The sequence below is a fragment of the Haliotis rubra genome, unplaced genomic scaffold (genome assembly GCF_003918875.1).
Source record: "Haliotis rubra isolate DU_JTF1 unplaced genomic scaffold, ASM391887v1 Scf38, whole genome shotgun sequence".
NCBI lineage: Eukaryota > Metazoa > Mollusca > Gastropoda > Lepetellida > Haliotidae > Haliotis > Haliotis rubra.
The window spans coordinates 2,240,117-2,258,697 of record NW_025767057.1 but is presented as its reverse complement, the minus strand read 5'-3'; the positions used below and the strand labels follow the sequence as shown (position 1 = coordinate 2,258,697).

General features: G+C 39.2%; 1 protein-coding gene across 2 annotated transcripts in view; it reads right to left on the bottom strand.

Moving 5' to 3' along the window:
• Window positions 1-18,581, bottom strand: part of LOC124286327 (leucine-rich repeat protein soc-2-like) — a 71,843-nt gene that overhangs the window by 6,536 nt on the left and 46,726 nt on the right. The window contains exon 1 of one of the 2 annotated variants that reach the window (XM_046722692.1): window positions 5,592-5,756. The exons of the other annotated variant lie outside the window; for it this stretch is intronic. The gene's annotated coding sequence lies outside the window, so the exon portion shown is untranslated. Of the gene's footprint in view, window positions 1-5,591; window positions 5,757-18,581 lie in introns of those variants that run through there. 2 annotated transcript variants of the gene reach the window in all.

The window sequence follows — 18,581 nt, the reverse complement described above, 5'->3', positions numbered from 1 at the left end:
TGACACGTCGGAGAATTAATCAGTTGAAGTATAGGCATAAACTTGCCCAGGGATATAGGGACGGACATCAGCTTTTCTTAGGTGGAAAAGAAAAGTTTGAACGCCGTAAATGGCATCTCCGTGACATTTAAATATCAAGCGAATATTCTCAGATCTTCTTCCTGGAATATCAAACGTCAGTCTTGTTGGGATTTATGAGTTAAGCTATCTCTATTACTCCAAACATTAAGGTTTTTACATATGCATATTATTTGTAATGCTCTAAAATATTAGAATTCTCAAAGTAAAATCATAATGAATTGTTTTGAATCGCAAACATTATTTGTCGTTCAGCTGACATTTAACCAGCATCGAATGACTCAGACTCTGTGCTAACGACAACATCCAGCATATTAAGGGGGGTTATTATGTCTATCACAGCATCAACGGTTTGAACACATAATGAAGTAGTGTGCAGGCTGCAACCAGCTGGTCACTCAACAGGCAGATATAAGGCATTGCCTTGTAACGGTAATATACTAGTATAATATCTGCACAAATTAAAGGGATCCGCTTACCATCTCCGAAATATAAAACCGACCAACAATCATTTGCGCTAATGAATTTTCAACGTCAGATTGTCTTGAAATGTTACACTCGTCTTACAAAAAGAAAGATGACGATCGATTGGTCTCGCCGTCGAGACTTAAAGATCTTGCCACACACACACAGACACATTCAGGAAAACAGACCCTTTGGGTTATTAAGATTGTTTTTTAATCTCAAATTACTACCCGAGTTATTAGTTGCAATGGCAATTTAAAATGAATTTTTTTCTTTTAAAAAATTGGAGGAGTGATATTATATGTTGGACATATGACAAGATTCTGTCTATGGTCAACGTGATAGGATAATCGATGTGAACTGTTGTATCAAAGTATTTGACAGTAGGTTAGACCTTTAAAACATTTCCAATAAGACTTCCAAAACACAAAGTACTGAACAATATGAATGTGTTTAACGTAAATTGTTCATTTGCTTTTACAAAAACTGTCAGAAAATATCTAAGGTGTTCTTGATATTCCATCATGGTTTAACATTTCAGGACAAATCGGCGAAATGTCTGTTACTTGTAAGGCTCTGTTGCAAAACAGTGACCACATGTGAACATGATTCATTTGATATATTGCTACGTGTCCAAATGCCATCTGAAACATGATCTGGATTTGTAACTTCTTTTCGTTCGTGTAGGAAGAGAAGCTCTAAAGTAGTAGAGCTCAATTTGCCTACCTATTTAGTCTTTATTGCGTAGCACTTATATATCTATATTATTTAAATCAAAACATTTAAATGAATATTAACAATATGTTTTCTTGTTTCCAAAAAAGGGAAAACAGAATAAAATCAATGCCATGCTTAAAAATTATAACTTTTGGGAGGCAATGAGATAAAATGAATACGTTCTGATAAAAAATATATCTTTTAGCATCACGGTATGTTTTATTGAAAAATGTTTTTCTAAATTCAGTATTATAGGTTCGCCTTTTAGGCATAGTTACCTCCGTGTATGGCAGCCGTGTATCTAGCTATATATTACCATATGGCATCTCTGCAGTATAGGACCGCCTCCGTGGTGTGGTGGTTAGAGCGTCCACCCGGAGAGCGGAAGGTCGCGTTTTTTATCTGCGGGCACGTCATACCAAAAGAAGTTAATATGGTACTTGTTGGTCCCTGCCTGGCGCTCGGCATTAATGGGTATAACAAGGACTGGTCGGCTCGGAGTCAGTATAATGTGTCTGAGTGGGGTATTCATGCTTCACCGCGGCATGGTATCTCAGTGGGCTAGCACTATAAAACCACCTGAAGTCGGGCTAGTACAAGCAGCTATACATACACACGCATGAACGTCCCCATATGAGCGAAATATTCTTAAGTGCGACGTTAAACCCCATTTCACCTCACCTCAGCAGCATTAAGGGGGTGGGGTGGTGGGGTGGGTGGGTTTTTTGGGGGGCCGTTGGGGGTAGCCAAGTGGTTAAAGCGTTTGCTCGTCAAGCCAAAGACCCGGGTTCGATTCTCCACATGGGTACAATGTGTGAAGCCTATTTCTGGTGACCCCCGCCGTGATATTGCTGGAATATTGCTAAAAGCGGCATAAAACCAACTCACTCACTCTGCAGCATAGGTATTGTCAATATATCATGACTGTTACATTCTGTTATATAATTGTACCCCGTACAATATACGTTTCATACTGGCCATATATCAATTATCCAGCATGGTTATCAAAAACTGTTCTAGAGATATTTATAACTGTCAACGATTATGCTTTCGAATACAAATTGTACGAATTGACCCTAGTTGTGGTGTCAAACAATGGCGTAATTCTTTCATAGTGGACCGGTTAGCGGGGTCAAATCCCGACGAATGTCCTTTCGCAGTCTGACTGTCGGGCGAAATCAAAATTGCTGTATTTTACAGGACATGAACGCCTGTGTGTCACTGAGGAACTTGATCAATGAGCTCACAAACTGAGCCACAACCAAGGACCCGCTTCATATTAAGTTTATACCATACAGTGCTGGGGTTTGGTCTGCTCAAAGGTCGCGGACAGACATTACCAAGATAGATTTTTCCTAGTTGGTCATTAACTACGAGCTATGGCTGAACCCCTTTCATATTCGAGACAAACAGTGGTGTAGTTAGTTAGTCCGGAGGCCCAGACAGTGGTCAGTCTGGACACACTGATATTGGTCATACAAGAAGGTCACGGCGAGATATAAATATTCATCCGCGGAATATGATACCGGTTGTGTCTACTGTGGAGCTATCAACGCTGAAATACTACACCTAACCAATGACACCGATTAGATGCCTGCGCTCGATAGGGGCTGATGTCGTATCCAGATGTTCCCCCACACTGCATGTTAATGGTAGTCTGGACGGAATTCATCTGTATTTCTGTTGATTAAAACTCATAATGAAAACGAGAGATCTGTGTAATTACAACGGAATGTATATCAGTGATATATCATTATGCATTGTATACGTAACGTGCCCATTGGAATAAGCTTATGATGGGTATATGCTTTGCTTTGTAGATCCGAATTGCAATCAGATATGAAACATAATGAGAAAATGTTTATTCATGATTATGGACACCATCGTTTTTCACATGTTCAAATTGTTAAATGTGTCGTGTTTCTTCAGCTGATCAAAGATATGATACAAATACTCTGCACTTTGGGTTGCAATGTCAGTAATGGTCGCCCACCATGGTATGTCTTACCATTCAGACAATAGACCTCGCTATGATGGTATGCATAGTGGCAGGCTGAAATTTGTACTATTGAATATTGCACAACGCCTATTGTCATTTATGCGTCAGGCTAGCTATTCTCGAAACGTTCGTAACACTACGAACTTCTTAAGCCCATTCTTAACACACTGGCTACGATAAAAGTTTAGAATTCTTAGGGCTACGAACGTTTCGAGAATAAGGGCCCAGATCAATATGTGTCCTTTCTAGTACATCTTTAACCAGTCGGTTTCTTTATTTAGTTATCACAGAATAATTATTTGTGTAGATATTGGGTTGTTCTTGTGTTGACAGTAGACAACATTACTGCATTCTTGATTCAAACGTGAATGTTGGCTATTTTCTGTTTGAATCTCCTCAATGGACTACTTTGTATTCATAAGACGGATTTGTTATTAAATATTTAAACCGCAAAGGTCATCTGAAGAACTATCTACAAAGAGGTAAGTCCATTGTATGATTCTTATATATTATATGCACTCACGATGACGTCAGATGTTGGCGATAATGGGAGCGTATCTTGCACCATCCGAGGTATCTATCACAAACACATCAACAGGCAGGTCAAGTATGCACCTGTGTAATACAACGGGAAAATACAAATATGGAATTGCATCGGCCATCATGTTGGTTATTGATGCGTCAGGTCTGTCCTTCACCTGTCTACCATAAAACGTTTTTTCAAATCTCTCCATCCCTGAACAACAATTTTTGGCATCTGTCTCTGTGAGACATCACTAACAAATATGTAGGCGTTTAGCGGCTGATGTTCATCAAGTAACTTCATATAAAAATGTACCATAAAACATGCATACAAGTTTGGCTGTGTAGAACCATCTGTGTAGAATCACAAACATGACATCAGGCCAAATGAAGTTAGACATTTGGATCTGAGACAAGATATGGAAGGTATTCAGCTAAGCCCTCTCATCCAGCTGGACCGAGGACATACCGATGTGACTGCTAAATACCATGCTACTGTGTTCACGGGGGGATAGTTCGGTTAATCTGGTTTGCTCACTGAAAGATTTTTGTAGGTTTATTCTTGTATATACTATACACATCCTCTTTCAATACCTTGTAAATTCCTTCCACAAATCCCTGTTGTCAATGTTTCTTATATTGTAAATATGACATATGTAACTTCTGGGAAAGGGCGTTCCTAAGTTGGATAACCTGTGCCCAATCCATTTCATTTTCGAATAAAATATGTTTAAAGTAATCTGGTTTGCAAAAAGCACAATGAGAATGTTATTGTTAAACTTTTGTATAAATATAATATTCATGCAACATTGACTCCAAATATATGTACAACCCCCGTTCTCTAAGAATTGCGGCTGGCGGTGGGGTAGCCTAGTGGTTACAGCGTTCGCTCGTCACGCTGAAGACCCGGGTGCGATTCCCCACATGGGTACAATGTGTGAAGCCCATTACTGGTGCCCCCCGAATATTGCTAAAAGAGGCGTAAAAATATACTCACTCACTCACTCAACAGTCTAAAGCTGTTCCATTCATTAGACATACCCAAAGTAGCCTGTGCACTTGACTCTCGTTTCAGATGAAAGTGTTTGATGGGTTGATAAAGAACTGTGATTGAATTTGGCATAAAGGGCCCATCCAAATCAAAGATGGCCTGCCGTATCAGTAGCAGTTTGTTGCTTCTGAAACACTACTTCTAAGTATTATTTATATCAACGGGACATTATAAGATGGACATTACCCAGGACAAAGCAATATACTGTTGCCATAGCCGTGATGTGTTCATTTATGACACAATGATTACATGTTTGAGATTACAAATTGCTGTGTGCCGTGCTCGTGCCATTACGTAGAGGGCTTACCCAACTGTGAGACGCCAAGACAACGTCTTCCACTGAGGATCAATTCCTGTTTAATACTCAATCGCTGTGGGGTCTGTGACCTGCATATATCTACATACAGGTTACACCCGACTGCAGTCCTTGGTATTATATCGCGGCAGTATTAATGCTGTAAAGGTGTATGGTTTTTGAAATATTTGTTACATTGATGTATATCAACCAGCCCAACTTATTTCTGTATTCCGTTGAAAATAGGTCAATGAGCGAAGCAAAATAACGTTCTTTCCAAACAATTTCTGTCCAACATGGCTTAAACACCTGTTTGTTGATCGTCCGTAAACATACGCGAATCCTAGGGGAGGATTGCCCGTGTCAAAGAACATGTGTTCCTTGAAAATAATCATTTGTCCTAATCTCCTCTAGAGGAATTATTCCCATGTTTTACTGGGAATGTTTTTCAACAATATATTTACCAAAACGTTTTCCATCCTTGCATAGCCCTCAGATTAAAGAGCACTTATGACGTGGCCTGTTTGTAAAAAGCTTCACTACTTCGCGAAGTTCCTGTGCCGCATGCAACTCTCACAAAACGACCATTGACCTTATCCCGTCTCCCCCGACAGTAGGGCCAGGGAGTAGACGGCTGGCCTGCAAAGACGACGGTGGGTCTTTAAAGCAGGGATTCACATAGGTTTATGAACCACATAAAAGTCACTGTAGCTCTATTTGCCTTTTAATTCTTCGTGGACATATTTTCTAGAATCGTAATGACAGCTGCATGACGACAGAGACAAAGAATTCTTTGTTGAAATGTTTTGCTGTGAATGTTCTAGCGTACGTTGTTTTTTCCCAAACATATCAATTTTGTATTATTTCAAGCTGCATTTGAGTTTGAGTCTTTGATAGACTTTCGATTGTAATTGTGTTTCAGGTCGACGTACTTTCAGTGCTTATGTTTCAGTGTTTCTTTGTGATTACCTTAAGTGACTTTGGACGTAGAGAATGAAGGTATACGCTCGGTACCCAATAGTCTCTCGTACAGACCCTGATGCAAATATATCCAAGAAAGCCCACGCAAGTCTAGAAAATGTGGCAAGTCTATTTTTCCACAGCTTCTGAAAATGAAGAAAGTCTCAGGGCTCCTTTTCATTATATTTTATTTTTTTTACTATGAACTTTTTTAAAGTAAAATATGTTCATTTCAGAGACGAGTTGTTAGTCAAGGTACCCAACTAGGTATGCACAATTGAAGAATTTAGAAGTGAATGTTTCAAATGAAAGTATATTGTTAAGGCGTCGTCATAGTGATACTAAACTGTCAAGAAAACGTGCTACTGGTATACCATTTCAGTTTACCATTATCTATACGCCGGTCTCATTCACGCCGGTCTCATTCCCTAATAAAAACACACGTGGAACTGCAAGTTTGGGAGAAGCACCAACACAGAGCATCTCGTGTGCGACAGGGCGTTTAGAAACCTACTAGGCTCTGTCTACAGAAGACGTAACGAGGGCAACAAAGCTGGTCGCACAACCTGTGGGAGAACCACTTGGAGGGATGCGAGATGAGGCGAGCCAGTGACCTGAACTCGACCTATATTTAGCCCAGTGGATAGCTAAGATCTTGTCTACAGGCCAACGCCGACATACAATACACATGGTATGTCGGTAAGTAATGTATGGTATACCACTGGGGCAATAAAACGGATTAGGTGTACGGTTATGGGATCCGGGCAAAATAAGTTAGGAGTGGCTTGTTCAAAAGCTCCTTGGGTATAGGTTAACGTGCAGTTGTGGACGGCGGTCGGTTTGAGTGTATTTAACGAGATTTTGATGATGAAATATTGTTCCTTGCTATTTGGTCTGACGTGCAGGCTGTAGGAAATGCTCCGGGAGTTGGTCATGAGATAAACATACTTCATCTCTATGGTCTTGAAGGACGAGATAGTCACAGAATTACCTAGAAGTTATTTCAAGTTTTTATTTAATCAGTTCTAGCTTTGCTTTATATTGGGCTGACAGATGCATGCCCCCTGGTATGGAAGAACATTATGTCCTGCACAACTCGATGATGCAGACTGACGGTTAGCTCTGAATATATATACGTTTGATAGTAATACATAATCCCATATACATTGAAAAAGTGCTTCAGTGATATTCAGAACCTGAGGAAATTTAGACTTGATCCATTTAGGGCTTTAGCATTGCAGGGAGGGCTAGGCTGTAGGGAAAATGATGTGGTTTAGGGACTGTGAGACAGACTAGAGATGATGGAGCCGACGGTGTAGATGTCCACTGTAATCAGTACTTTGAAAAAAGAAGACAGATTATTCCGTTTAGCCACATCACAGGATGGTGCAGTCACAAACTGTCCAGGTATCTAAATGTCTGTCTATCAATTGCCCAACCAACAACCCATCTCTGTAATTCCGTGCCACAAACCTAACATCCCCCAGGTCCACTGGTTCTCGGACAAAAACACTCTTTATCTAAGCAAACAACCGACCATTCACCAATTACATCCACGTACCCAACCGACCATGAACCAACCAATAATCATCCATCCATGACATGTCCTATCAACCAACCACCATCCATCCTTGACATGTCCTATCAACCAATCGCCATTCATCAATGACATGTCCTATCAACCAACCACCATCCATCCATGACAAGCCCTATCAACCAACCACCATCCATGACATGCCCTATCAACCAACCACCATCCATCCATGACATGCCCTATTAACCAATCACCATCCATGACATGCCCTATCAACCAATCACCATCCATCCATGACATGTCCTGTTAATGATGTACCATTCATCCCACACCCAACAACTCAGTGCCTGTCGTGCATACAAGGGCTAACTCTTTGCCTCCAGGTTTATGGAAGTATTTGAAGTGATACCTTCAATGAGATTTATTAACAAACAATATTAATAAATGATCTGGCTTTTTCCAATTGTGCTCCTCTCAGTTTCAGATCTATATACTTCCTTGTTGAGTTCATGGAAGTCGATGATTGCATATCATGTTTCCAAGGTAAGCCACGAACTCTTGGCATTATTTTATTGATATGTTTAAGAATATCTCATAAAATAGAATTAACAATTTTAACCTGTTTACGTTTCTAGTTTATTCCACGTTTTTTTGGTTCAAATACGGTAATGAATATAGAAAAAACCGTTCCCATGTTCCCAGGAGTGCTGAGTCCATGGAGGTCGATCTGGCTAAAGCAGCCCCATACAGCTTCCACCGTGACACTGATACCTTCTGAACAGACGTGCCCCTTCCTCGCCAGGCAGACTCCTATATGGCCACAATAACACCACCATCCTGTACAAGAGCAAAGCTCATTACATTAGCCACTGAGTTTCGATATGTTACACAGCCCCTTCACCTGTGTAGAAACATATTAACAGTCTCTGAGTAAGACTGGTTCTATAAGTACTGAGCGATAGCGCTCCGTAGTTGCTCTTACTGCTCTCACAAATGTTTTTTTATGTGGGAATCCATAGAGTACCTCCCAGATTGCGGTCTGAGCGGTGAACTCCTGTCAAGTATCCCGAGTATACTACACGTAGATAGCTGCCGATGACTAATGCTCATGTAGATGACGAATGTGGTCCTTACTGACTGGGATGTAATGAATTTACTCTGAAAGTAATTATTCTTTTTACTCGTCGCTGGTCGGTTGTATCGGGGGAGAACGTGATGTGGCGCGCGAGGAGGGGTGCGAGAAACAATATAGCATGCATTATTACATTGATTGGAGGAATTGCTGTGCTTTAAAACACACAGTTTTTCTTTCTTGAAAAGCAGAGTCATATATTTGTATTAACACCCAACATGAAAATGTTAAATACATCCAGCATCCTTCAAGGAACGATAAGAAATAATGTCTCTAAACATTTCTCATTATTGCTTTTAATCAATCTCGGATTATTGTTTGTATTTCACCTCTGATCTTTTTTCTCAATCTGAGACTTGTCAAGGACATTCCGATCCCAGCCCCTCATCCCCCTGGACCGTCCCTGGGTCAACGTCATGACTGCGATCACTACTTGCACTTCGAGTGTACAATCCTCTATATTTGAAGCACATATCCACACCGCACTTAATACTTCCCAAAAAGGGTTCACTCGTATAACCAGGAGAATAAAGTTACATGTGTTTATATATTACTTGAAGGAAATTACGAAACCTCCAGTTATAGCAAAGTAAGCTACTTTATGGATAACAACTTCTTTATTATACGTCCGGTATAGATTCTTATACCGTTGTCAAGCAAGAGTGAACAACGAGTTCTTTAACTTCAGAATCAGTGTACTTTAACTTCAGAATCAGTGTTCCTTAATTTCCGAATCAGTGTTCTTTAACTTTAGAATCAGTGTTCTTTAACTTCAGAATCAGTGTTCTTTAACTTCAGAATCAGTGTTCTTTAATTTCCGAATCAGTGTACTTTAACTTCAGAATCAGTGGTCTTTAATTTCCGAATCAGAATCAGTGTTCTTTAACTTTAGAATCAGTGTTCTTTAACTTCAGTGTTCTTTTAATTTCTGTTCTAACTTCAGAATCAGTGTACTTTTAACTTCAGACTCAGTGTCTTTGTTCTTTAACTTCAGAATCAGTGTTCTTTAACTTCAGAATCAGTGTTCTTTAACTTCAGAATCAGTGTTCTTTAACTTCAGAATCAGTGTTCTTTAACTTCAGAATCAGTGTTCTTTAACTTCAGAATCAGTGTTCTTTAACTTCAGAATCAGTGAACTTCAGAATCAGTGTTCTTTAACTTCAGAATCAGTGTTCTTTAACTTTAGAATCCTTTAACTTCAGAATCAGTGTTCTTTAACTTTAGAATCAGCATTTATATAGAGAGAGAATCAACGTATCTTCTCCGTATTCTCCAGATAAAGGGAGCAAGCAGTTACGTAGTTACAAACAATAAAGAAGTTATTATCCATGAAAGAGCACCATGTATCCATGATTTTTATAGTATAAACGCGACCCACATTGCAGGCTTCTTCCTATTTGCCAAGTGTGTCGACGGTTTGCCTCGGTGTATGAAAGGTGAACACACCTAACTCATCTGACATCTCTGAAGAGGCCCAGCTTATGTTTTACATACTGACGGATGTTTTCATCCGGTTGGGGAAAAAATGCTGAAATCATATGGACCTCAATTTGGACGACATGAAAAAAAACTGCCAGCGGAAGGACTCTTGATTGATCATGTCACTGGTGAAAAATATTGCATTCATGACGACTAAATAATTTGATAGAAAGTGAATAATATGATTTAGGGCCAACACCAAGAGTGGTTTTTGACTCAGTTAGTGTGTTAAGGGTTTAGGAATATTTCGTACTATCTCATGTGGAATTAGGGGCACTGCACGCACAATGGTGTACGTTATGGAGTAAAAGTGTTGTTTAAACATGCATAAGAAACGCACCTTTGCATTCTTATCACCAAGTTTGGTAATATTTAAAGGGGCGGGGGTGAGGGGTGAGCGGGGTGGTTCACATGCTCCACAGATGACAACAGTAATAGGAATCAATGTTGAGATGGATCTGGCTGAACTATAAACAGTTTCTTATATATTCAGACCTTTAACTAAAGAAAGGGAAACCAGCTTTTTGAGACCTCTCTTTTGCCTTGGATTACTTACTTGCTATTACAAACCAACCTACTCTCTATCATTGTTATGGGAAGAACAATTCCCATTAAGAACAGGTCGTATTCGTCACTATTTGCCTTTAATGAACTGCTCTCCGATCTCTTTATGAAAAAGGTCAATGTGCGTCATACATATTTATACGCTCCATTGCCAAGATGGCTGTGATGAACACCGCTGGTAATACTATCATATGGCGTGATGTCCCCTGGCAATGAATTCGTCTCCGTACCACGGGGATCCTCTGTTCCTCATGTAACCCCTTGCCCTCAATCCATAGTATTTGTTATTTTTGAATGAATTCATGCGTTCAGCTTCAACATGTTGTACATATTCCTGTTTCGGCAAAGCGTTTATTCAGGTTTAAGTGAGCTACAGTGCCTCATAATTACATGATAACGGCTCTGTATATGAGCACAGGGGACATGAGACTAGAAGTAAGATATCTTTTATGACAGATTAGTTCTTTTCTTTCAAATAAAATGCCCAATTAATCTTCAAACGTTTCGGTAAGCACGTGTATTGTGGTGCATCGAGTTTCAAATGGCATCATTTTGTTTTTTGCAGTCTGTTGAAACATCACCCATTGCCATTTAGCTGAGTACATATTTTACCTCTGTAATTAATCAGATGAGACAATATTCGCCATACATATTTTAACCTTTAGATTTTAGTCTTGGATGGAATTAAATCGGGTTTGGCCATCATGGCCGTTAGCTACATTGGAACACCATATCAGATAGCTTATAGTGTACTTTACACTAAACACATAACTCTCAGCATTAAACACTTATTGGAACATAGTAATGGGGAAGTTTTCTAATTTTGACTCGATGATTACTGTTTGATAATGCCAGGTCGATTAAACATTGAAATGGTGTCTCATTGCAAGAGGTGTTCCGTTTCAAAAGGGCGTAATGGCAGCTTCGTTGAAAAGCCTCTCATAATTATTTTGATGTATTTGATACATATAAGTTTTACATGTCTACTGACCTTTGGGAACAATATATTCAGGAGATGAAACAACAGTTAAAGTGAATATCTGGTCGGAAAATGCGTTTTTACAACATAACTGAAATATAATGATCATAAGATATATAATTTCAAAGTTTGTTTCAGTAATAAGTGGATTCTGTGTACAAAACTCCAAAAATAAGTTCAATAGGTAGTTATAATATATTCTTCTACCGTCTTTAGAACTTGTTTATATGACAGTTCCCCGTGAGGATCTTTACTTTTTAGACTCGGAAATTATACACGTCTAAGTATATTTTTTAAAACAGTTATCCACTGACTGGGGTAGAGCATTCCCCGGCTTAGTTGACAACTCGGCTCAAATAAACTCAGCACCTACTACCGAGCCTTCCAAAAGCAATTTCCAAACGAGCGTAAAAAAGATGTCCTCAGTTCGACTGTTTTTTTTAAATTTGTTTGTTTTCAATTCAAACCAAACCGGGACTGGTGACTGCAGCATTGGCCTGGCCAGTCAGCGAAGGGAGGGGGAAGCTTTATAGGGGGGAACCTATTGTTTTGCAATCAAAGTAAAGTAGCGCATAGCGTATCAGAAAGCATGTGTTCAGTCAATTGACCTCTTCCATTTCCAACCCTAAACGTACGAGATACATTCTCAGAAAGCAAATGGAATCGTAAAGTTCGTGTTTTGATACATTTGTATTGAGAGAGACCTCCCCTGTGAACGCATGGCGCCGTTGAGCCGTAGTGGATGGTTTTTCTTGCCATAATTTGTGAGCTATCGAGCGCAGTTTGACTATTATCGCGGACTGTTCAAAGCCGGCCGTCTCTCGAAGCTTATACTTTTCATAAAACGATCCATGACACACCGGTATTACACATGCCTGCGCCCTATTTGTCTTGGCATAATATTAGAACATATTGGCGATAAAGAACAGCTGCAATTATCTGCGAATATAGAGAGGAAACGTAAACGTTTGTGTCTTTAGTCCCTGTCAGAGATGCATATTAAGTCCCCCGAGTGGTTCCCCTCAAGGCCGACCATTATAGTATGACCAGAAATTATTGAGACTGTTAGGAATATGTTTAATAGGATTTCTAGTATAAACAACCTTGACCAACTATCAAGTGCTTGGGTTCATTCAAGAGAGACAACTCCGTTAATCCTTTTTCATTAGTTTGTGGAGAGTTATCCCCCTTTGTTTACTTGCTAGCAGACGACATTTTCAGTGATCCTCAGTATGGATGATTTAGAGAAGAGGAAGCTGATTTTAGAGTATTATAACAAGGACATCAGATCAGCTAAAGTGATTTCAAGTAGAACAGGCATCCCTTTGTCCACTGTTTATCGTGTTTTGAAAAATATTGCAAATGGATATGGCATTGAGCACCAGGGAGGCGCAGGCAGGCCCAGAAAATTGACTGTCCGTGACAGGAGGCGGCTTGGTATTCTTGTTTCTAAAAACAAACGAAGGCGTTTAGAAAACTTAAGGCTGGATATGATTGATAGAGGAACCAAGGCTGTCTGTAAGGAGACATTTAGAACTGAGCTGCATGCAATGGGTTGGCAGAAAAGTCGAGGAATTCCATCACCGATCATGAAACCTGAACAAAAGGAGCAAAGGTTGAACTGGTGCTTACAGCATAGAAATTTTAACTGGGACAATGTGATTTTCTCAGATGAAAGTTCTGTGTGGCTGTTTCCTAATACACTGAAATTCTGGACCAAACAAACTGAAAAACCTTTGTCTCAGCGCCCAAAGTCCGAAATTTAACGTGTGGGGTGGCATATCTGTGTTAGGGGCAACGCCCCTCTGTGTATTTGAAGGGAATATGAACAGTGAGCGGTACATAGATATTCTCGAGTGACATTTACTTCCATCTGCTCACGTGTTCTATGGAAATGTTTGGATTTTCCAGCAGGACAACGACACAAAACATCGTTCAAAGCATTCACAGGTCTGGTTTCGAACCCAAAATATCACATTATTAGATTGGTTAAGCTATAGCCCTGACCTAAATCCAGTAGAAAATGTTTGGGGACTTATGAAGGAAAGTGTCAATAAGAAAAATCTGACAAATATTGCTGAAATGAAAGAAGAGGTGGTCCGATATTGGGACAGCATGGACCACGACTTTCTAACTTCTTTAATCAGTAGTATGCCCCGCCGCATTGAAGCCTGCATTGCTGCCCATGGTGACTTGACAAAATACTAACTGTTCACCTGTCTTTGAATCTGGAGTTATGTTCTGCTAATATTCACATTTAATACGTGAGTAATGAGTGAAAAAAAATAAAAAAATTACAATCTTTAAATTCTCAATAATTTCCTGTTGTACTATATATAGGTGACTTTGTGTATTAGAGATTCTAAGATGCCTAGCGGTTAAAACAATCGAAAAAAACAAACATTATCAGACAATAAAGGTACAGTTTTTTGATGACGTAACAATTGAATGACGTTATCCCGTCACTGCGCCATTCTAGTCTGCCCCCTCGTAATCGAACCATTTTACATTACGTCACAATGTAAGCGACGTCACGATGCATGTCAGTTGTCATCGCCTCGTACGGCCTCCTACAGTAAACTACACCGTTTCATCCAGTTTCTTGGTTTGCTGTTGCTTCACGCAGCTAACATCACTGGTGGAAACATTACGTTTATGTTTTACGACGGTTAAAATGTGTCATTTCGACTCACAAGTTTTCAGCGACACGGTAACCATCGTAATGTTTACATTCCCACAATGCAATTGTGGAATGTCGCTTGACTACTCAACTTTACGCTGGTAGTAGAAATGCAACGTTCATATTGCCCCATATGGTTTACGTTAAGGACAGATGTAATTAAAATAATTCAGAGAAGATATTTAATCCGAACGTAAACCGTCATCAAACTGTTATCATTTGTTTTTTTCTGGTAACGTTCGTCTTAACGTAGGGGGCAGACACATCAATAGAACAACGCGCCAGTTAGCCCTGTGCGAGGATTCTTAATTTAGGTCACCGACACCGTCGTTTGTTTTCTGCCTTAAATTAATCTTAATTATCTTTAGAAAGTATTAAATTTGGCATCTTAGAAAAGAAATACACTTCGCCCTACCACCATGTATAGTGTAATAAAACACACTTTCGCCCTGAACTATTATAACGTTAAAGCACTCGGACGCAAGCGTCCTCGTGCTTTAACTATAATAGTTCAGGGCAAAAGTGTGTTTTATTACACTATACATGGTGGTAGAGCGAACTGTATTTCTTAAATAACAGTTTGTCTTAAAGAGAATTGTGCTTATGTATGGTACAGCAAGGGAGATTGCTCTCTCTCTCTCTGTCTCCCGTCTCTCTCTCCTTCTCTCTCTCTCTTAGCTGGTTCTGGATTAATTTCATAAAGAAAGAAACGCAAATGGATTGATGTCATATCTCATGGTCCACGACTAACCCATTTATGACAAGTCGCGACATTTCGGCACAGCTCTGAAGGCTTGCAAGCTACGGGCGGGGATTTGGGGTGTTGAAATCTAATCTCCGTTATGTTAGCAGAAAGAAAACATCAATGTCAAAACGGATGTATTTTCAGATGATGATTATCGTTTCCACTGTGATGTCATTAAAGAGTTTAGACACGATGCCACGCGTATCAAACAAACATGTCACAATGAATGCCACAACCAGTAATTATAGTTATCAACTATGATGCTCAATTTCTGCCGAACTCGTCAATGTTACGTGTTATGTGTGACGTTTAAGAGGTAACTGTCGGACGGGGTAAGCCAAAGGTTAAATAATCTCTCTCTCTCTCTTTCTCTCTCTCTCTCTCTCTCTCTCTCTCTCTCTCTCTCCCTCACTCTCTCTCTCTCATACTTTCTCTCTCATACTTTCTCTCTCCCTCTCTCTCTCTCTTTATCTCTCTCTCTCTCTATCTCTCTCTCTCTCTCTCTGTCTCTCTCTCTCTGTGACTCTCTCTTTATCTCTCTCTCTCTCTCTCACATTGTCAAAACTTAGAGAAACACAGCTACCAGCCATACCTTTTGCCTAACAGAATGATGTTAGAGAACGTTGTGTAACCTGTAATTATTACTATATATATTTTACATAACATTTTTACCTGCGCTAGATGTACATATCTGCCTCACCCTATCTCAAGTAACTAGCAAATTAGATTTAACATGTCACTGGCAATGTCTAGCAGCTGGACGGGGAAAACAAAAGACAAGTGATTTGATAAATGATCTGGTGTCTCCCTTGGGCTGTATGAAACGCCTCGACCTTGAGCCGATCGATGTAACTAATAAACTCCACACTGTTGAAATAACAGCGAGGTTCCACACGGATGGGTTGTGTGTTTTAATTGACCTTTTTTAGGCGATACTTCGGTTCAGTGGGTCAACATGCACTTCATGGTTTGTAGCCAATGAGATGAGCAACACAGTCCTGAAATCGATAGAAGGACTACTACTGATTGTGATTGCAACGAGCATGTGCAGTGAACAGTTTGTGAAGCATTCTTCTGGAATGGATATTGTCAAAATGTATTTCTGCTTCAAAACATTTACCCGCCACCTACAACGCTGCTACTTGAAGTACTATATTACTCTTCTCTACTCACTAATGAGGTGCAATTGCTGTCCGCCCTGATCAGATCAAATACTTATGAAAGTTGATTAGATACGCTACCACATTTTAACAGGGTACAGCGAAGGCAACTACTAGGGCTGTATTTGCACGACACCTTCAACATGAAATTGATTAGCATATAGCATTATAAAAATAGTACAGTCATTGGCTTCATACAGATATCTGTGCTTTAATTTTCAAATTTTCCCTGTTTGGTTGATTTTTCCAGTTAAAAATACATACGTTACTGATACATACGATACCAAGATATAAGTAAAAATGGCTTTAGAGCTTTACTTTAGAACTTTTCTTACTTCCAAATTTAAAAGACGCCATTGCTGTTTAGATAGTACTTGTAATAAGACGTAGCATCATGTTTCCACCGCGTTCTTGATTAAACTCGAATCTTTTGATACCCTTTGACACGTAGAGCTTGTCAGCATTTCAACAGAAACTCCGAGGTAAATATTTGATATGATGGTTATTACATTATGCCTTAGTAAATGCTAAAAAAACCATTTACTCCGCTGTGAAGGGTTCATAATTTTCGTGGGTACAATGTGTGAAGCCCATTTCTGGTGTCCCCCGCCGTGATGTTGCTGGAATATTGCTAAAAGCGGCGTAAAACCAAACTCAGTCAGTCAGTCAGTCATAATTTTCGCCTATGTCTCTTTACAAGATGTGATACCTACGTTACAAGTAATAACGTTACAAGTAGTAACGTAGGAGGAACGAAGGTATCACCTGTTTAGGTGGCTATTTTAAGGTGTATATAGTGCATTACGCTGCTGTTATATGACGTTATTTAGCAGATATTGAATTAATCTAGTGCAAATATATAACCTGTGAACAAACACAAAAAATATACATGTAAAAATTGTGTTATAAAAGAATGTATGCATATATCTAACTGTATATCTAGCTAAACATTCACATGCAGATATTCAGCTTGATAAATGGTAAACTTTCAAATGATAATGATGTAACATAGTTGAAAGCTTGATTTCTACAAATTCAGAAGTTGATAATTTGACAGATTCACAGTCACCAGTGTGTTGAGAAGGTCTATGTCGTCTGCTGCTATTTATAAACTCTTTGTGTCAGACTTGTGACTTTTGGGTGTGTTGTCGTTTACATGTTGGCTTTGTATGTGGTTTCAAATTTAACTGAGTTAAGAGTATGGGCTGAAGCTTCAGTTAAAGCATAAATTAGTTTACGAGAAGATATGTTTCAGGAGGTAGTCTGCTGTAGCTTTTTGTAAACGATACATACGTTACTCCGGGTGTTGGTTGGGGTTATTATTATTGATACAGTGGTGTGAACTGGTTTAAATGTTTCAGAACCGCCTTAGGTGCCATTTTCCTCGTAGAATTTTGTTAACATACGGTGTTAAAGTAAGCTGATTGTGCGTTATGCCTTCTGTTAAGACGTTTGGAAGTGATACCTACGTTACTATGTCTGAAAGCGTATCCAATGGGGCATGTCCAATTTAATTCATATTTTGTTATCGGAACTAATCTCTTGTCAGGGACAGTGATTTATTTATGGAAAAATAAGATTGTTTTTACATTTTCAGACAAAATTACTTCTGTTCCGGATAAAATTTGGGTTTTGTTTATATTCACACTTAAAGGCAAATGAAAAATGATAGTCATTGATAAATGTATGGTAAAGTGACTGATAAGGGTAGTGCCACCACTTAAGTCAGAGTGTATTCTTAAATGCCATTTTCAAAGGCCATGTTACTGTTTAAAATTGATAATTTATTCATGTTGCTAAAAATTGATACTTACGTTACTTTTGGTACAGACTGTAAAGACCACAATTCCTCAGGTGTAATTGACAATACAGACTTGAGATATTTCAGGTTCAAAATCAACATGTTGTATTTTGTTTCTGGCAAAAAAACATTAATCTGTCGATATGTCTTTAATCAGAGACAACCCTCTTCTGTTGTGTGAATTGATTGAAATGTCAGGGAAAGGCATATTAAGTCGCTTTAGTGATCTACCAAGATTGATTGATTGGATTTTTTTAAACCAATTCTTCCGTGAATACATATAAACAGCTTCAACGTCAGTCGGTTTAAGCACATAGCAAACATAATATATTCGATGAAGACGCTATTGAAAACCTGTAACGTTGGTATCTGAGAGATTGTTTCACCCAGATGGGTCCCTTCATTCACAACATCACAGCA